This window comes from Felis catus, chromosome D4 (assembly GCF_018350175.1).
Source record: "Felis catus isolate Fca126 chromosome D4, F.catus_Fca126_mat1.0, whole genome shotgun sequence".
Lineage (NCBI taxonomy): Eukaryota > Metazoa > Chordata > Mammalia > Carnivora > Felidae > Felis > Felis catus.
Window position 1 is genome coordinate 5,785,865 of NC_058380.1, and position 21,273 is coordinate 5,807,137.

General features: G+C 41.6%; 1 long non-coding RNA gene across 1 annotated transcript; it reads right to left on the reverse strand.

Annotated features, from left to right (window-relative positions):
• Nucleotides 1-103: 103 nt before the first annotated feature.
• On the reverse strand, nt 104-13,362 carry LOC123381633. Its single transcript, XR_006588895.1, has 3 exons — nt 13,092-13,362; nt 9,946-10,106; nt 104-335 (listed from the first exon to the last, which is right to left on the reverse strand). It is a non-coding gene; the product is annotated as an uncharacterized LOC123381633 (long non-coding RNA).
• Nucleotides 13,363-21,273: the final 7,911 nt, after the last annotated feature.

Below are 21,273 nucleotides of genomic sequence, written 5' to 3' on the forward strand. Positions count from 1 at the left end.
TGATTTGATTTTGTTCAGGGGGTCCTCTCTGTTAGCTGGAGGAACTAAGGGGACTACGGGGACCACCTGCCCCCACCCCACCTTGCTGAGCGCCCTGGTCAAGGTCAGGCTTCCGGAGCACAGCGAGGATGCCTGCCTGTGGGCAGAGTCCACAGTGAGCACTGACGTGGGAGGGGCCACGGCACCCCTGCCCTCCTGGTTCTCACGCTCACCACTGCTCCTGCCCCTGAGGGGCTTTCCTCTCGAGCATCTCCCGTCTCCACCGTCAACTTACATCCAAGGATAGTGCGGTGGGTCTTAGATGCAGTAGCACACATTCAGTGCAGTGTCTTTATCTTAGAGGAAAACATAAAAATATATCGTCATGATTGGGGAAGGCAATGACTTCTTAGAGAAGGCGCACAAAAAATTGAAAAAAAATGGATCATTTGGACTTCATCAAAATTAAAACCCTTTGTGCTCTACCAAATAATTAGTACTATGAAAAATAAAGACAAAGCACAGGATGGGAGAAAATATTTTCAAAGCATATATATCTCATAAGAGACTTATATCCAAAATATGTAAAGGTCTCATACAACTCAATAATAAGATAACTAACCCAATGGGGAAAATGGGTAAAGGATTTATATAGAAATTTCTCCGAAGAAAATATACAAGTGGTAACTAGCCCCCCCCCACACACACACAATGCTTAAAATCATTAGTCGTTAGGGAAATGCAAACCAAAATCATAATAAGATACACTTTAGGCACACTAGGATAGCCAAAATAAAAAAGCAGCCAACAGCAGGTGTTGGTGAGGATGTGAAGAAATGGAGAATCTCATACATAGCAGATGGGAATACAAAATGATGCATCTGCTTTAGAAAACTGTTTGGGAGGGGCACCTGGGTGACTCAGTCAGTTAAGCACCCCAGCTTGGGCTCAGGTCAGCAACTCCACTCGTAAACATAACCCCAAGAGAAGTGAGAACAGAGGTCCGACGAAAAACTTGTGGGTGAATGTTCAGCATTGTTCGTAAGAGCCAAAAAGTGGAAACAATCAAATGTCCATCAACTGTTGAAGGGATACAGAAAATACGGTATACCAAACAATGAAATACTCAGTGTAAGAAGTACTGATATATGCTCAACATGGATGAACGCTTGAAAATACTACACTAAGTAGAAGAATCCAGTCACAAGAGACCACATAGGCTCTATGATCCCGTTACATTGCGATTCCAGAAGAGGCAAAGGTCTAGAGGCAGAAAGTGTTTTAGTAACATTGCTAATTAGTTACAGTAAGCACTGGGTGGGGTGGAGCATAGAAGATACGGAGTATCTGCTAGTGAGTGTCAGTTTCCTTAGGAGAGTAATGAAAATGTCCTAAAATTCATTGTCATGATGGTTTTGTGCCCTGTTACTCTGCTTGAAGAACACTGCGCACTTTAAATGGGTGAATTTTATGGTATGACTCTCATCTCAATAAAGCTGTTAAAAAGCCCCTACCCTTCACACACAATGGATATTATATTTTTAATCTTGCTTTTCCCATCAGTGACTAATATTTAAAGGAGATGCTCTTTCCATCTGTCACTTTAGCAAATCAAGTCTCAAGAATTTTGTGATTCTTAGGAACAATTTATTATAGGGTTACTATACCACCCTGACACTATCAGCAATAACTTATCTTTTGGAGAACCATGGATTTATGGTTAAATCCATAAAAATTTAAGGAGATAAAACAAGATGAATGAAGCGAGATCAATAGTTTTACAATTATCAACAGAGATGCAGTATAATTATGTTCTAGACATCCACACCCTTAATGAACTTCTGATAAGAAGGTATGGATTAATAGTACACATTAACTTAGGCTGGGTTGCAGAAGAAAATATGCATTTATAACTGTGTCACTTTTGCGTGTTTTGCAGAATTCCATTCTAGACTGAACTGCACTATAAAAAGATACATCTGTAATCAACCACCATTGAGAGGAAACAGAAAGAAACCACCTCATCTACATAACAAGATCAATAACAAAAAATCAGAAGATATCGCAAGAATGTTTTAAAGTAATGTACAAAACCTCCATGAGGAAAACTTGTTTGATACAAGCTAAGTCTTTTTTGTTCTATTTATTTGATTTATTTTTAGTAATGATACCTATGGCTTTGAAATTTCAAGTGATATTTACTAACTTCAAAGAAGGATATGCAATTTCCATCTGTAACAAACATGACAGAAGTTAAGACCTACAGCTCTCAGGGCGCCTGGATGGCTCAGTCTGTTAAGCATCCCCTTCTTGATTTCAGCTCAGGCCACGATCTCACAGTTCACGGGTTCATGAGACAAAACCCCAGAACCAGCTCTGTGCTGACAGTACAGAGCCTGCTTGGGATTCTCTGTCTCCCTCTCTCTCTGCCCCTCCCCTGTTCGCATGCCCTCTTTCTCTCTTCCTCTCTATCTCTAAATAAACATTTTTTTAAAAAAGACATACAGTTCTCAAAGTACATTTTAATAAATATATTCCCTTCGTGGGCTGTGTCCATTGTGAGAGACTCACTGAACTTTAGACCCAAAGTGTATCAGAAGAGGCAGTGCAACTTAAAGGGCATGCCTTATTTAATAGATGTTTTATGAAGAATATTTCTTTTCATCTCCATAAGAACTCTAAAAAGAAGATATGAACATTTCCACTAGGCAAGCAAGAAAGCTGGTTCCAAAACTTGAGGCAAGTTCCCTTACCAGAGCCCTGCTCCCGGGCAATGAACCCAGGTCTGCCTGTTGCAAAGCCCAAATCCTTCCCACTTTCCACTACCCACTGATGCATCAATCTAATAAATAGGCCAGTAAATAACAAAGGGGAATGGAGACCTTTAGCCTTTGCTTCTAGGCTCTTGAGATCCTGAAGAAGGTTTTCTGGTTTTGTTGGATTCTTACTCCTTTATCTCTCAGATTTGAATTATAGATGCATACTTCTTATCTTCATTAGGAAACCATAGACAGCTTGTGAGCAGAATCACTAATTCTACACTGTATCTTTTAAAAATACGTAGAACTGAGATGACAAAGAAATAGACTCGATATATACACAGAGAGGCATTTCAAGGAATATGGGCAGAGGGAGCAGGAATCGATAGTAATTTGGCCAGGTAAATCTGTCTTGAACATTAGTTTTGAGTAGATGGACTTAGTGTAATTAAAATATTAGCTATTCCTAAGTTCATTTATACATTTAATGAGACCCCGATTAAAACACCAACAGTTTTTGGTTTTCCTTTTTCGTTTTAGTGAGTGGTACGGTCCTTTAGTCAAGCCAATTCTGAAGTTCACATGGGAAAATTTAAAACTTTAGTAAAACTCTGAATAACGGAGTAGTAGCGAATGACATCACCTGCCAGGTAGTCAACATTGACCTCCCTCCCATGTGCCAAATAATTTCATCCCGTCCCAACATCCCCCAAGGTCTTAACTCATCCCAGCATCACCTGTAAGTCCCAAATCTCAACCTCTGAATGATGGACATCAGGCATGGGTGTGACAATGGGTAGGGGCCATGCTCAGGAAGACTTTCTTTCCATCCATGGACATGTGAAGCTAGAAAACAGCTATCTCCTTCCAGAACAGAATGGTGGGACAGGTATAGGATAGATATTCCCATTTCCACAGAGGGAACAGGAAGGAAGAGAGGGGTCACCAGGCAAGTCCAAACCCAGCAGAGCAAATCCCATTAGGTTTCCAGGCTGGGAACATCCTGTTAGACTTGATGCCCCGTCCCTGGGGCTCTAAGGGGCTGTCCTATTGGTCCCTGGCCCTGACCCTGCTTCTCTGGCCTCTGCCTTCACGTTCACATCTGTGTTTTTGGAGTCGTTCTTCCTTGTTCCTGAAGGACAGCCCGTGTTTGTCACCAAGTAGCTCTGCAAAGCCATTTCCTGCTTATAGAATCTGACAGCCTCCCCTTCGTGCCTTCCTGTCTCTGTTCCTTCAGGTGAAGCCGAGAGTGTTTCTTCTGATGCAACATTCTCAAGAACCTTGCTGATCCGTGGTATATGTCGTGGGGACCCATGACACTAGATCTCTCCTTCAAAACCCCATCTCTCTTCCTGCCTCCGCTGAGATGGTTGACTGGGTCCAGGAGACCCCCACCTAATCTCTTCAGCAAAAGCTTGTCCAGCCTCCCCCCTGGGCCTCCTCTCTGGAACACAATTCCCCATAGCAAATGGCCTCATCTTCCCATCCGTTGTCATCGGGATTGGCCTGGAACATTCCAAACAATCGAGTGCTAGTTCCTTTTATCGAGCACTCCCCTCCTCAAATCATCTCTTCCCTCACACATTGTGCTAAAGGCAGAAGGAGTTTAGCTCGGAAATCTCCTCAGCTACACACCCAAGTCTATCACTTGTAAATTCTGTTCTGCGCCGAACAAAAGAACACAGTTCAGGCAAGGTTTCTACCACTTTCTAACAAAGATGACCTTTTCTCCAATTCCCGATAACATGCTCCTCATTTCTTTCCAAGATCTCACCCGAAGCACCTTTAACATTTGTATTTCTGCCAAGATTCTGTTCAGGAACAACTGAATGTTCGCCATGAGAAACTTTCTCGGCAGGGGCCTCTGGCTTCTTTCCGAGTTGTCACCAGAATCGCCCTTACCATCCATGCTTTTCGCTTCTCATCAAGACCATCAGGCCTTGGGGCGCCTGGGTGGCTCAGTGGGTGGAGCGTCCAACTAACTCTTGATTTCAGCTCAGGTCATCATCTCACAGTTCGTGGGGGTCGAGCCCCGAGTCCTCTGCTTGGGATTCTCTCCCTCTCTCTCTGCCCCTCCCCTGTTTGTGCTCTCTAAATAAATAAATAAATAAATAAATAAATAAATAAATAAATATTTTTTAAAAAAATCAGGCCTTTCCTGTCATGGGCCTCAAAACTCTTCGTCTTTACCCAGTTTTGAAGCCGCTCTCCTCATGTGTTGCCATAACGAATTGTTGCAAACTTGGTGGCTTAAAACAACACCCGGCCTGAGGTCCAGAATCCAGGCTTTGGTGGGGCAAGGGCAGGGCGTACCTTCTGGGGGCTCTGAGAAGGCCACCTGCTCCACCCCTCCCTCCTGGCTTCCGGAGGCAGCCAGCTGTCATTGGCACTTCTCCAACTATAGATGCACCACTCCAGTCTCTGCCTCTGTCCTCACGTGTCATTCTCCTTTGGGCCTCTGTGTCTTTTTCTGCCTCTTATTAGGACAATCTCACCCGATTTAGCACCTGTGCTAATCTCATGGGATCTCGTCTTGATCTCTACCTTCAATCTATCTGCGAAGACCTTATTGTCAATAAGGTCACATTCTGAGGCTCTGGGAGGACAGGAATTCAGGGCACACTATTCGACCCACTACACATTTCATTGTACTTCAAGCAAACTGTTAGTAAAAAACAAACAAACAAACAAATAAACAAACAGAAACCTTGTCCAGAGCTTGCCCATATAAGATGGTATTAGGGTTTTTTCCTCCTGCTGGAATTTCTGAGCGAGTTCATTTAGTCTGATTGGGCTCAACTTAAAGTCGTGTTATCCACACAATGATTTAAACTGACCCTTCTTAGGGCACCTGGGTGGCTCAGTTAGTTAAGCGTCCGACTTCAGCTCAGGTCATGATCTCACAGTTCGTGAGTTCAAGCCCCACATCGGGCTCTGTGCTGACAGCTCGGAGCCCGGAGTGTGTTTCAGATTCTGTGTCTCCCTCTCTCTCTGCCCCTCCCCTGCTCATGCTCTCTCTCTCTCTCAAAAATAAATAAACATTAAAACAATTTTTTTAAATAACGAATTTCTCAGCATTTCACGACATAAGCAGCTAATTTTTTTAATGTTTCCAATATCGTTGGTTACATCGTATTTTATCGTGCTACCTGTTGCTAATGTTAATGTGGTGGTGCTGGTTGTCTTCTAATACAAAGTCAGGTTTGCTTGTTTTTTTAAGTGTATTTATTTATTTTGAGAGAGAGAGTGAGCATGAGAGTGGGGAAGGGGCAGAGAGAAAGGGAGAGACAGAATCCCAAGCAGGCCCTGTCCTGTCAGCACAGAGCCAGACATGGGGCTCAAACTCACAAACCACGAGATCGTGACCTGAGCCGAAGTCAGACGCTTAACCGACTGAGCCACCCCGGCGCCCCCGAAGTCAGTTTTAAGAAACTTTTTATGGTCAAGGGTATAGAAGCAACTTTGGGGACCACGTTCTCTATATTCTGTCTTTCCTTGATTCCCTGGCCGTGCGCATACACATATCAAAATGCAGCCGGGAACGTCATATACTGCTCTGACCTGCTTCCAGACTCGGAGTTCTGTTCTTTTATCCCAAACAGGGCTGGGACCATCTTGTCGGCACCAAGTGAGACTTGATAATATGCATTACTACTGGTGGAAATCCCTGAAGTCGAAGATTGCTGCAAACCTTATTTCCGTGAGAGCAGTATCCAGGGTGTTTCATGCATGAACCAAATGTGTGTGCGTTCAATTTTGATGGAAGTTGGGAGAAGATGTGAAATGGCGTGCATTTGGAAGAGCACTAAACAAAATAAGATATGGCAGTTTAATGTAACTGTTAGTAGGATCCTGCAGTACAGTAGTTGTAGGTCAACGATATATATGAGAATTACAGCAAATATGAGTGGGTTTTGTTATGTTTTCATTTTCAGCTGGTAGAGCCGTTGTTAGAAAGAGCCCTGTAATCATATCACGGAGGTGATATGTGCCGCCCCAATGTGTCCTTTTATGTGAAAGAAAAAATAAGCATCTAATAGTAATAATAAAAAAAAAAAACACCTTAATTGTTTGGGGATAGTATTTCTTGCAGTCAAACACAGATTCTAATTAATTCGCTGCCATACTTTCTTCCCTTTCAAGAATAATTCTTAAGCTTGTATAGTAGTTACTGAAAATGTCAATATAATTTTGCTATAACTCTTCCTGAGATGTATATAGAAAAAAGTCAATAAACATTAAATTGTATAATTGCACACAATTTAATTTAAAATGGTCATGTGAAGTCCTATATCCTATAATCTCATATCAAACATCAATGAAATGAGTTCCATGTAATTAAAAGTCAAAAATATATGTTAAAAGCTACATAACTATTCATCAGGGGGCGAGAGGTGGAAGAAATTGGTAAACTGTTCTCATTTTTCAGTTTAAATAAATGGAATTTAAAAAAAGAGGGGGCGCCTGGGTGGCTCAGTCGGTTAAGAATCCAACTTCGGCTCAGGTCATGATCTCACGGTTTTGGGTTCGAGCCCCGTGTTGGGCTCTGTGCTGACAGCTCGGAGCCTGGAGCCTGCTTCAGATTTTGTGTCTCCCTCTCTCGCTGCCCTTCCCCCACTCATACTCTGTCTCTTTCTCTTGCTCAAAAATAAATTTAAAAAAAAAAAGAGGAGGGTGGGCTCTATGATGAGGACAGAGAAAACAGTGGGTCTTAACCTAAATGTCCTTAACAAAGGTTAAGATCAAAATCAAGGGGAGGAGAGAGACCGTACTTCCCAAGAGAATGCACTTGCAGGAGGAAACCCAGCAACCCATACTCTCTGAATGACTCAAAACGAAAAGAGTTGGAATCCATTGGCGAGGATCATGTAGGACAAAGATGGAACAGGCAGGGTCAAGGGAAGTGGCTGATGACCCTTACGGTGAACAAAATAAGGACGAGAAGAAGTCCATACTGAGAACCAGGACTTGCACAAAAGTTTCCAGCTGTGTGGAGAAAAATAAAATACAGAGCTGGGAAAAATAAAATGCGTGAAAAGTGTGGGTAGTCAACCAGGTGAAGAGACAACAAGGACCATCTGTTTCGTGAAGATGAAATTGATGTTCGAGATTTGTGAAAATGGAGTTGACATCAGAGTCTCATGAAATTTTGAACATGTCAGGGGGAAAATATTCCCAAACAAATTCATTTCATTCAACGTTTATTAAGGTTCTGCTCATGTGGCTGACTTAATTTAGGGGTATACACCAGTTAATTATACCACCCCCCGTATGAGATGCAAGTCAGACATGCAAACACTGCGGGACGATAGTGTCTCAGGATCTGTGAAAAACACACACACACACACACACACACATATATATATATATATATATATATATATATATATAATCATGCCAGTGAGGAGAGGTAAGTTTATGCTATGGCACCAAAACTCCAAAAATCTTAGTGGATAAAGAACAGAGGTTATTTCTTATTCATATGTGAAATGCAGTTTGGCAGAGGAAGGGGGCAAGACTTCATTCAACTGATAAGAAAATATTTAATGTCCAGTGATCTGTCATTGAGAAGGGTGGCATTGGTCCATCATTCTCTGAGAGCTTTGTCCTTCAATGTATGAAGGCGTGTAATATCTCAATAGCAGTCAAGTGTGTGCTTCAACATGAAATTGGTTTGAATATTTAGATAATGGCCCAGAGTTTTTTGTGTTGTTTTGGTTGTTTGTTTGTTTGTTTTTGCCTGTAATAATTTTTTTTTTATTTTAAATTCAAGTCAGTTAACACACAATGCAACACTGGTTTCAGGAGTAGAATTCATTGATTCATCACATGCATACAACACCCAGTGCTCCTCCCAACAAGTGCCCTCCTTAGTCCCCATCTAGCCCATCCCCCACACACCTCCCTCCATCAACCCTCAGTTTGTTCTCTATCATTAAGAGCCTCTTGTGGTTTGTTTCTCTCTCTTCCCTCCCCTTTCCCATATGTTCATTTGTTTTGTTCCTTAAATTCCACATATAAGTGAAATCATATGGTAATTGTCTTTCTCTGATTGACTTATTTCACTTAGGGTAATACATTCTAGGTCCAACCATGTCATTGCAAATGGCAAGATTTCATTCTTTTTGATGGTTGAGTATACATCTTTATCCATTCAGCAGTCGATGGACACTTGGGCTCTCTCCATAGTTTGGCTATTGTTAGTAGTGCTGTTATAAATATCAGGGTGCATGTGCCCCCTTTGAATCTGTATTTTTGTATCCTTTGGGTAAATATCTAATAGTGCAATTGCCAGATCATAGGGTAATCCTATTTTTAGTTTTTTGAAGATTCCACAGTTTGTTTTTAAACTTGAAGTGAACACATCCTATCTACACAAAGAGGGGTGGGGGACCCAATGGACATTTATTACAACTATAGTCTTGGTATTAGAAATATGTCAGGTAATAATTTTTTTTAAAAGTTCTAGAAATCCAACTTTAATGTCCTAAATCAAAGAAAACAATAGTTTTTCTCTTTTCTCAGCTTTCTTCGGCAAGTGTGCGTAATTATTATGCCTCTGGGTGAAATGGTGTTTTCGTTCCTTCAATGAATGCGGCCAGCTAAGTTTATGGTTTTTTTCAGGAGACGAATCAGATGGGAGTGGGGAAGTGAAACATTTTAGCCCCACTTCAGATTCCTTAGGAAGAAACCTGGTCGTCCCAACCTTGAGTCACGGGTCAACAAAGACCCTGGCGTCTCCCATGAAGATCATGGGGTTGGAAGGGGTTGCAGAGAGTTAACAGAAAATTCACAGAGGAAGGGGGTGGACCGTTTCTCTCAGAAAGAGAACACGTGACAGAACAATAAATATCCGGGGGTGGGGAGACAGCACCACCACCCAGAAGAGAGGGTGAGTTACATGTTACAGCAATTAGGTCCTTGGAAGGTTCCTTGCAATAGACTTAGGGGTGCAGAGCAGGGATCACAGATCACTGTTAGACCCAGGGGCTCCTCTTTCTCTCCTAGGGGAGCTGGAGACCTAATTTCATGAGCGCTTCTTGTATCCGCAGGGCATGGACGCCGCTTCCCCACATTTACTCTCCCTCCCTCCTGCTCCAAAAGGGCTACGTTGACCTGAATTTTGCCCGTTGCTTCCCACTGTGTAGTGTAACTTCCTGTTGCTTTAACTTTCTTGATTTTTTATATTCAGAATGTATTTTCTTACCTCTTAAAATCACAGATGATCCCAGGATTTATCTAAATAAATCAGAAAGAAGATTTTCATCAACTCGGGAATTCTGTTGGCATCTAGCACCCTCGTGGCTTATTCTGAAATCCGAAGAACGTGACCACATCTAGCCTCTGTCTAACAGGGAGCTAAGAACTCTGCAATGAAACAAAATTCCAGGTATTTAGCATTACTGTTCTTGTTAAAATTGTTTTCAGAACTTTGGTTTTACTGGTATTTTCTGACTGCTTTACCCCCATTCTAGTAGAGGATTATTCGTTAATGATGAAAAGAAGGAGGCGTGAGGCTTGGAGGAGAAGCTTAAGAATACATAAAGCAAGCAAAATATTTGCATTCTTGGTTTGTTTTCCCATTTTGTTTTTTCCATTCACTATTTAAAATATGCTCCTTACGGAGAGAAGGACAGCAAAATGCAACCATTTCTACAGCTAATTTGCAAATGGAAAGTGTTAATTAAAATTTGAGGCTCTCAAAGTTTCTAATTAGCCTGTAAAATCCATTCTGCTATTGGGATTTCAGTTTTTATTTCTTTTCCTGGTTGTATCTCTAATTATAGACTATAAGCTAAAAGGATATTTTTTTATATTTCACAAGAGCATTATAAAAGAAAACTACCAAAGTTTTAAAATATAAATGGCTTCCTAAGATTCGGTTGATACAAATACTATTAAATAATTTGGTTTCACTGCAAAGTGAAAATTTCTAACAGAAATGATTGAGCTTTTACTTTATGGATTAGAATTTAGGGGAAATAATCTCAAATATTGATAAGGTTTGGCTAAATCATGGGCATAATTTCATCTATTGGTGATATACAATTTTCATATTCTTTTTTTTATCTAAATGACACAAGACAATGGCAAAAAGCATGGATTAGCACTCCATTTTTTAATACATATGCAGGATTGGTCTTTTAGGATAATAATCTTGCATAATAGTTGTGAAGTTGCAATAATGGCAGAGTCAGACATTAAGACAACAGCAATTTATTGACTAGTCCCTAGTCAATAGGGAGCACTTAAACTCTACTTATAACAGCAATCCTGAAGGTCACTATTTTATTTTTTACCACATACACATATACATAGCTAATATATGATACAAAGTATATACGTAGCTAATATAGTATTATATATATACTATATACTATATATTACATATAACATATAGTATTATATATACTGTAATATATATACATAGCTAATATATGATACAAAGTATATGCATACCTAATATAGTATTATATAGATACTATATGTATATGTAATATATAGTATATAGTATAATATATATACTGTAATATATATACTTAACGAATATAGTATGCAAAGTATGTATATATCATAAAGTCACCCAATTTTAGTGCACAATTTAGTACTTTCTAGTAAATTTGTAGTGTTGTGCAACTTTTCCCACAATCCAATTTTAGAACATTTCCATCACCACATAAAGATGCCTCATACTCACGTACCAGAGCTCTGTGTTCCCACTCCAAGCCAAAGTGATCACTAATGTACTTTCTGCCTCTGTAGGTTTGTCTTTAATGGACATTTCATATAAATGGGATTTCAAAATCTGTGCTTTTTAAAAATGTACTTAGCATAATATATTGGAGGTTTGTTTTTGTTGTAGCATGGAAGGGCATTTGCATTATTTCTACATTTTGGCTGTTACAAATCATGCTGCCATGAACAGTCATGCATGAGTCTCTTCACAGACACGTATTTGCATTTGTCTTGGATGGATATTCAGGGAAGTAATTGCTGGGTTATATGGTAAATTTATGTCTTTGTTTTTAAATAAGTGACAGGTTGCTTTCCGCAGTGGCTGCACCTTTGTATCTTCCCATGAGCAATGGATAAGCATTCCAATTTCTCCATGGCCTCCCTGACTCTTGTAGTTGACCATTGTTTTTACTATAGTCATCCTAGCGTTCGTGAATGGCATCTTACTGTGGCTTTAGTCTGTATTTCTCTGATGGCTAATAATACTGAGAAACATGCCATGTGCTTATTGATGAAATGTCTATTCAAAATTTTAGCTTAAATTTTATTGCATTTTTGTGTTCCCATAATTGAGCTGTAAGCATTTAAAACAGACTTTGGATACAAGTAATTTATCATACATATGTTTTGAAAAATTTGGGTCCTGATCTGGGGCTTGTTTTTCCATTTGTTAATGGTGTTCTTGAAGTTCAGGATGTTTGCATTTTTACAAACACAAATTTATCTTTAATCACAGGTGTTTTTGGTATTGTATTAAGACTGTCTAACGTAAGGTCCCTACTTTACCAAAAGAGGAAACTGAGGCCTCATAAGGCCAAGGACACACTCGAATGCAAGAGTGTGTTCAAGTGCAGGATATTGGCCCTGCACTGCCTTTGCCCTGCACTCACTGCTATCAGGGTGGAATTAAAGTGAGCTCAGGTGAGTGACGTCTGACCCCAGACCTGTGGTTTCCCAGGCAGTGTAGCTGTTGAGTTCAAAGAAGGAACAGACGTGTCTTTCCAGACAACCCTCCCCTAGCTTCTTCTGTATAACTGGAAAGAAAGTTTCTATAGGCAAATACATACTCTAAGGAAGTTTCTAATGATCATTTAATCACCCCAAAGTAAAATGGACAATGCTCTTCTCTGATTTTAAGATCTAAAAAGTATACATCTAAGTACACAACTGGCCTTTCATCTTTTTTTTTAATAAAACAAGTTGTATAGGAAAACCAGGGAACAAATTATCAAATTTAAAGTGATAAAACATTGCAGTGGCATTACCCAAATTAGAAACAATAACTATTATAATGTGCCAATAATTAAGGCTAGTCACAATGTATGTTGGTTTAATGTTAAAAACTGAGTAGGGAAATTTTATGAAGATTAAGTTGAGGAGACTAGTTCACGTTATGAATTTAGAGAACATTTCAAAAATGCGCTTGTGGGAAGCAGGCTCTAAGGTGACCCCAGTGACCCCCTATTTGCTTGGATTCCCACCCTGCGTAATCCTCCTGCCTCTTAAATATGGACTAGAATTATTGACCTGCCTCTAATAAATACTACACAGCAGAAGCGAATACAGAACTATAACTTTCAAAGTTAGGTGACAAAATGACTGTGGCATCCACCTTACCCTTCCTCTCTTGATCACCTGCTCTGGAAGAAGCCGGCTGCCATGTTGTATGCTGCTGTATGAACAAGCCCACAAGGTAAGGCACTGGTATCTCTTGTCAACAGCCAGAAAGGACCCGAGGTTAGGGAGTGCCAGTCACCAGCCCTGGGGAGTGATCAGGTCTCTCAAGGGATCCTCGCCTATGAACCTACGAAAAAAACCCAATAATATTCTTTAAATCCATATAACTTTTGGATAAACCAAATATTCAAATTGAGTGGAGATGGGCCAAACCAGGAGAAGGTGAGACGATTTTGAGTATCCCTCCATTATCCAAGCACCTTACACGTAAGGTCTAATGAGAAAATGCCATCAGCAGCAACTGTCACTGTGCTAATAACCTCGGTGGGGGTGAGTGAGCTCTGAGTCTGCCGTCATGACATCATACTCAAGACAGCACCTGGAATCTTCTTTGTTTGAGGGCTGTACTGAGATACCAAGGGTGTCTTGTTCATTCAAACTGCACATTCCCAATTCTTGATGTGCTACCTATTAGAGTTTAAAGGGTTCATTTACATTCTTATGACCAGTCTTAGTTTAGCAAAGGGCATGACTTCAAACCAAGCAATTAAACAGAGTGAAGTTTCTTATAACTTATCTCTCTTTAGTTACGTTATCATGAGGGATTCTAATGACTGAGTGTGCCGAGCATCACAATAATGAGGGGGAAATAAACGAGGAATCTTGTAAAGCAGCGCTTCTCAAAGTGTGCCGCCATCTTTTATAAGACAAGTAAATTCTCTGGGGTGCCTGCCTGGGAGGCTCAATCTGTTGAGCTTCTGACTTGGGCTCAGGTCGTGACTTCGTTGTTCTGGATTTCAAGCCCTGCACTGGGCTCACTGCTGTCAGCGCAGAGCCCGCTTCAGATCCTCTGTCTCCCTCTCTCTCTGCCCCTCCTCGACTTGTGCATTTCTCACACTCTCTCTCAAAATGAATAAATAAACTTTAAAAAAAAAAAAAAAAGCAAATTCCCTGTCCCCTGACTCCCAAACCATTAGATCAGAAACTCTGGAGCCTGGGATTCTTAGGTCCTCTAAAGTTTGAGAAATACCATCCCAAAGCACTTGTTTTGAAAGTGTGGCTTTGTCCTAGAACGAAGAGCGTCCCCAAGACCGGCTAAAAATTGACAACAAAATGTAATATATAATTCTACACTCTTAGTTTTTATATACTGCTGGGGATTAAATACAAGTAAACCGAACTGAACTAATCAGTGGTGAATCATAATCTATATTCATAACATAAGGTGAATTAGTGGAGTGTATTGATAAAACCAGCATTACCATGGATTTTAGAAATATGGTGGGTTTGGGGTGCCTGGGTGGCTCAGTTGGTTAAGCATCCAACTTCGGCTCAGGTCATGATCTCACGGTTCGTGAGTTCAAGCCCCATGTTGGGCTCTGTGCTGACAGCTCAGAGCCTGGAGCCTGCTTCGGATTCTGTGTCTCCCTCTCTGTCTGCCCCTCTCCCGCTCACTCTCTGTCTCTCAAAAACAAACATTGAAAAAAAGTTAAAAGTAATAAAAAGAAGAAAGAAATATGGTGGATTTAAGTCCCACACTGGTTATAGAGATCACTTAAATATAAAACCTTAAGAAAAGAAATTTGGTTGTAAAACTCCTGCACTGGAAAATAGGAAGAAACTCCATGTTTTTTTTTTTTCAAGAATGACACTTGGTTATCAGTGCATCAGCAGGATGCATCCTGGTGTTGACTGGGAGGCCAGATTCAAAAGGAAGAATTCTGCCTTCCTAGGTAGTTAAACAATGGGCTCCTGCATCTAGCAAAAACAAACCAAAAACCAAAAACCAAAAAACAGTAAATAGGGTTTGTAAAATAGTTTCCTTTTACATCATTGTGAAAGATTTTCTGAAAGAAGAGGTTGAAGGAGTCTGGATGGGATGTTTACAACTCATATACTTTTCTTTGTTTTCTTTCCTTATAGTGGGTTCAATACCACTTACAACACACATTGTTCTCTAGGATCGGTGTGTCCAAAAATAACCTTCCCTTGCTCCTGCCCAAAGACGGGTTCTGTTGGGAGTTTTGCCAGCGTCCAGCTTTTAAAGAATTAAAGGATTTGATGAAAAGGGAATGTGTTCCGGGTCAGAGACAGCCCCTTTCCCCTGGGTTTATAGGACAGAGACATCTAGCTGTTTCCTCTTACTCATCCCTTTTATTTGATGGCCCTAAGTTTATCCTTCACTCCTATGCCCTGTCCACCAGAGAAGCAGAGTCTGTGGAGGAAGATGTCAGGAGGAACTCGGTGAGGACCAGCCCTGGGAAACACCACTGGATTGAAGGAGGAGGCTGTGGGTAACACTTGAGAGAAGGACCCCTGGAAAGGGCCATTCAAGGGTCGGCTTCCTGTCTCCTCCTTCAGACCCTTCGACTCAAACCAACCCTGCTCCTGACCTTAATCTCAACATCTACCAATTTAAATTTTTTTAAGTTTATTTATTTATTTTGAAAGAGAGAGCAGGGGAGGGACAGAGAGCAGGGGAGAGGCAGAGAGAGCAGGGGAAGAGCAGAGAGAGAGGGAGAGAGAGAATCCCAAGCAGGCTCCGCACTGTCAGCGCAGAGCCCGATGTGGGCTCGAACCCTCAAACCATGAGATCGTGACCTGAGCCGAAACCAAGAGTCCAATGCTTAACCGGCTGAGCCACCCAGGCACCCCAGCGCCTACCGATTTTATAATCTCTAGACTCACTTTTATTGTCAATAACCACTGTCTTGACTTTTTCTCATTTCCAATAGTTAGAACAGTTTTCTTTACCTTTGGAATCCCTTTGAAATGCTGGTTGAGGGGCGCCTGGGTGGCGCAGTCGGTTAAGCGTCCGACTTCAGCCAGGTCACGATCTCGCGGTCCGTGAGTTCGAGCCCCGCGTCAGGCTCTGGGCTGATGGCTCGGAGCCTGGAGCCTGCTTCTGATTCTGTGTCTCCCTCTCTCTCTGCCCCTCCCTTGTTCATGCTCTCTCTCTCTCTGTCCCAAAAATAAATTAAAAAAAAGTTGAAAAAAAAAATTAAAAAAAAAAATAAATAAAAAAATAAAAAGAAGAAATGCTGGTTGGTATCTGGCTCCCGAAGCCTGCCATGTTCTTGCCTAGCTCTGTTTGTGCAGATGTCTGTCTACCGCTCACAGGTGTCGTGCTTCCGCCGGGGACAGGGAGGCCCTGCGCTCCCCCGTGCTAGCTCGCCTCCTCCATGCCACTGCCATGGTATTCTCCAACATGGAATGTGGCCCATTTCACATAAATAAAGGGATACCATTTACTTGCAGCAGGAACGCTCACAAAGTAGGAAATGGAAACGAACAAAAGCACTGGGGATCTTGCTAACCTGTCTTAATTTACTAAAACCTTTGCTTTCTTTTTAAAATAATCTTCTATTATTTAATATGAGTACATAGAAATATGTTACATTATTTTTATAATTCATGTCTAAAATATTTTATAACAAGCCATGTTTCCATGAGATTTATACAGCACATTCTGGATTTTGGTTCATTTGGTTAGAAGTTTTCTTTTTTTCCTAATATAATTTGTTGTCAAATTGGCTTCCATACAACACCCGGTGCTCATCCCAACAAGTGCCCTCCTCAATGCCCATCACCCACTTTCCCCTCTCCCCCACCCCCCCATCAACCCTCAGTTTGTTCTCTGTATTTTTCTAAACTGTTTTGCAGAGTCTTGCATTAAGAATATGACGTTTGGGGCACGTGGGTGGCTCAGATTCTCCCTCTCTCTCCCTCTGCCCCTCCCCTACTCTCACACATGCGTGCACCCTCGTGTGTACTCTCTCTCTCAAAAAATTTAAATTTAAATTTAAAAAAGGATATGCAATTTAAGGTTGTAGAGAATCCAACAGGGTTACTATATTCTGACATAGATTGTAAGAATTTATTCCAGGACATGCCACCCTGCCTGAGATGTGTTCTACTGCGGCCCAGGGTCTGGGAAAGGTCCTTGGTTTACCATCTTGTGGATCGGGTAAATGATGTAGAGACACTCAAAGGTGGTGGGAAGTTGTGTCCTGGACCACTGAGTAAGCTTCATAAGTAAGTGCCTTAATCACAGAGGACAAGATGATATGACACATGATAAGATGCTATTGTCATGGTCCCAAACCTTTTCAGAGAGGGCTGTCCTGTGAAGAGGAGGGACCAAGCACCAAGCCAGGAAGATCTGGGCTCTGATCAGCTCAGTCTGACGGCTGGTGGGAAAAACAAACAAACAAACAAACAAACAAACAAAAAATTACCTAATCTCTCTTATCATCAGTTTCTTCATCCAGAGTGTGAGGTTTGGGATGTCAAAGCCAGCCAATCGTAAAATGCTCACTCTGACTATTTCATATGAATACCTACAATCCTCATAGCTCTTACAAAAGGGAGCATGTTGTACATACACATATACAGAGGTGTTTTATATTTCTGTTGTATGTATAAAAATTGTATTTAAATTTTGATGAAGATAATTATGTATTTTAATTTTCTTTTCAGTAATATGTATTTTCTCTCCTTAAAAGTACCCTTTCTGGCTACTGTACATATGCCCCAAGGCTGTTAATGTAGAGGGCCACTGGCCGGAAGCCATACACATTTGATCTGAGGTACCACTGCCTTCCAGCTAGTGTGGGTTTACTTTTCCCATCTAAGAGGCTTTGCCATGGCATCCCAGGGACCAGGTGTGGCCACATCATGGCGTGAGACCCACATATATAAAAATAACCACAGCCTGACCCCAGAAAAAGATTCAAGGGGCATGTATCAAAGAAGAAATAGAATTTTACGTTGCCTTTTAGCCATGTACTTTATCAGAAGTCCTTTTATTTGAACCTGGTTTGTTGCAGCGAGGCAGCAGAGAACCACTGTTTCAAAAGCTGGACATGTCACTAAGTCCTTAAGAGGTTATGAAACCAAGCTTTGGCTCTGGTGCAGAAATCGGACGGTGCTTTCTGTCCCCTGGCTAATAGTCTCTGGCAGATAGGGCTCCCCTTTTGGTGTTGTTATTGTTATGTTTCTTTTCCCCAGGTTTTTTGTTGACATCGTTGTTTTGCTTTATCTCTTAAAACTTGCAAAATGATGTGTAAGTTATGCGGAAGACATAAGGAATAAAAATAAATGAACGCCCAGTGTAACCACTCCACCTAGGAAAGAAAACCCACTTGTGTCTTTGTGGGCCTGGATCGGTCCCCATTCTGCTGTTAACTCCATTGTTCTTCTTTATAGTTTATTTGCTATGAATATACAGCTAAATAAGACGGTGCTTTGATTTGCATATTTTTGAACTTCAAATAAGTGGAATCGTACCGTGTATATTCTTCAACTTGATTTTCGGCTCGATATTACGTTTATTTTTTTTTAAGTTTATTTCTTTCTTTAAGGGGGTGAGGGGCAGAGAGAAAGAGAGAGGGAGAGAGAGAGCAAGCAGGATCTGGGGTGTCAGCACAAAGCCTGATGTGGGGCTCAATCCCATGAACCCTGAGATCATGACCTGAGCAGAAATCAAGAGTGGGACGCTTAACCACCTGAGCCCCCAGGCACCTCTCAATATCATGTTTATAATACTAACTCCTACAAAGTTTCATCGTGGCCTACGGTCATTGCTTTATTGTATCCCATCATAAAACTATGTCAAGCAAATGTATCCATTCTAGTTGATTGGATTGGGTTTTTTCCTCCCATTTTTGATATCACAGTGAAAACCGCTATGAATATTCTTAGGCTTCGGGATCCCGGGGCTGGAATTTCTCTAGGTTGTATTCAGTACAACTGCGGTGTCCAAAGGTTTCCACGTGTTCACATATACTAAATCACAACAAACTGTTTTCCAAAGTGGTTACATCCCTACCATCAGTTACAAGACCAGAGGCACCTGGGTGGCTCAGTCAGTTAAGTGTCTGACTTCCGCTCAGGTCAGGATCTCACAGTTCGTGGGTTCGAGCCCTGCATCTGGCTGGCTGCTGTCAGCATGGACCCGGCTTCACATCCTCTGTCTCTCTGTCTCTCTCTGTCTCTGTCTCTCTCTCTCTCTCTCTCTCTCTCAAAGATAAATGAGTAAAACATATGACTCAGGGGCTCTATGCCACCACGTACAGTTGATGGTGTCAGTTTTTTTAATTGTGTCCAATTTGCAGTTGAGAAATGGTATCTGTGTTCTAATCTGCATTTCCTCAATTCCTAAGGCAGCAAAGAAAGAAAAATAATTTTAGTTAGACAAACCAAGGGGGAAAAGGTGGGAAGGGCTACCTCACGTGGAAGCATCAGAAGGAAATGGGGGTGCCTCCTGTGGTGGGTCATCTGTGTAGACATGAGTGACAACACGGGCTGTGCCAGGTATAGGGGGCTGCAGACAGCAGCAGTGGTTTCTAGCTGTTCTAAGAGGCAAAACCTCCCCCTTTTAAGTGCCGTAACTAAGGATTCTTAGCTAATGAGTTAGAGACCTGGCCAGAAGGTGCTCAGCTAGATGGGGAGACCAAACAGATGGTGTTGGAGAGGAAACAACGCTTAGGGTATAAAGGGGGTGGGTCGGAAGACGTACATGGTGTCTATTCTCTCGATTAGGATCTGAATTACTTTGCATCTTAAGAAAAAGAAAATCACACGTAAAAGCAAAGTTTAAAAATCCTTGAGAAGAACTAACCTGGCGTGAGTCATGCAAATATTTTAAGCTTAAGAGAATCATTAAGGTCTTTCTAGATTTGGAAAATTAAAAAAATACACACAACACACACACACACACACACACACACACACACACACACACACACACACACATATATATATATATATATATATATATATATATATATAGGTCTGTTGAATTTAAGACCTGCACGGTTTTGGGAGGCAATGCCTTGTCTGCATCAAATCTCGATGAAGCATTTCCAGCCCTTTGGAGATGCCTCCTATGGTTCCCCAAGTTTTATTATATGTCGCTACAATGAATCACTCACTATCTGGGGTGGAAACCAATCCCGGCCTTCCTGCCTTGAGTGTTACGCTGAGTTGAGTATCACCATTCACTAAAAGGACCCACGATGGAGTCTAGAAGAGCCCAAGGGAAAACTTTGTGGGTCACTTTGGACTCTGTTGGAAACAGATACCAAGATGGAATCAGACACACAAGTGATTTGCCCGGGAAATGCTCGTGGTGAATAAAGAAGCAGGAGTAGAAGGGGAGAGCATTCCAACTGCGATGCAGGACACTTGAGAGACCAGACAGGGGAAGAGGCAGGATCAAGCAAGAAGAGCCTCGGACTTCGGTGCAGCTCTGAGAAAGCCTTGGCCAGGCAGATGGGGAGCTCCAGAGCAAAGGTTGCCCACTGGGGGAATCCCACACCAGGCAGGGAGGGCCCCACTCTACCATCCAGTCACTGGCTGGGAGAAGCCTGGGGGAGAGCATGGCCCCAGTTCGAAGGCCTGGGGGGGATCCCAAAAGTCCCAGAGATGCAGCAGCTGGGGGCTGTCCCTACTGCCCCTTACAATATGTCACAATACGTTCTTTTGAAAGGGAGAGCTGAAAAGCGTACTTCCACAGGTGCCTCACTAAGAAATATAAATCTAGTAAACTCACCATACCAAGATGCCTACAGTCTTCAGTGTCTGCATGACAATGAAATATCATGAACACATCTGGACTTCTATGTGCTTGCCTGTCAATTAGGATGTTTAAGAGTATCGCACTGCTGTTCCTAATGATATTGAAATCAAATAAGAATTATGTGTCTGGCTCAAGGGATTTTTTTTTCTAAACTTTGCTTTGTTTACAAACAAGTAAAAATTTCACATTGGGAAGCCTGGATGGCTCAGCTGATTGAGCGTCCAAATCTTGATTTTGGCTCAGGTCACGATCTCACAGTCGTGGGATCAAACCCCGAGTTGAGCTCCACACCGAGCGTAGAGCCTGCTTGAGATTCTCTCTCTCCCTCTGCCCCTCTCTCCCACTTGCATTCTCTCTCTCTCTCTCTCTCTCTCTCTCTCTCTCTCTCAAAATAAAAATGTAAAGAATGCTTTAAACTTCACCTTTTTTAAATTTACAAATTAAACTGATATAGAGACATATGTCACTATTCTGTAGTCTCCATTATCTATAAGTACAGTGATTCTCTTTTGTGTTCCCATCCTAGAGCATCCTTAATTA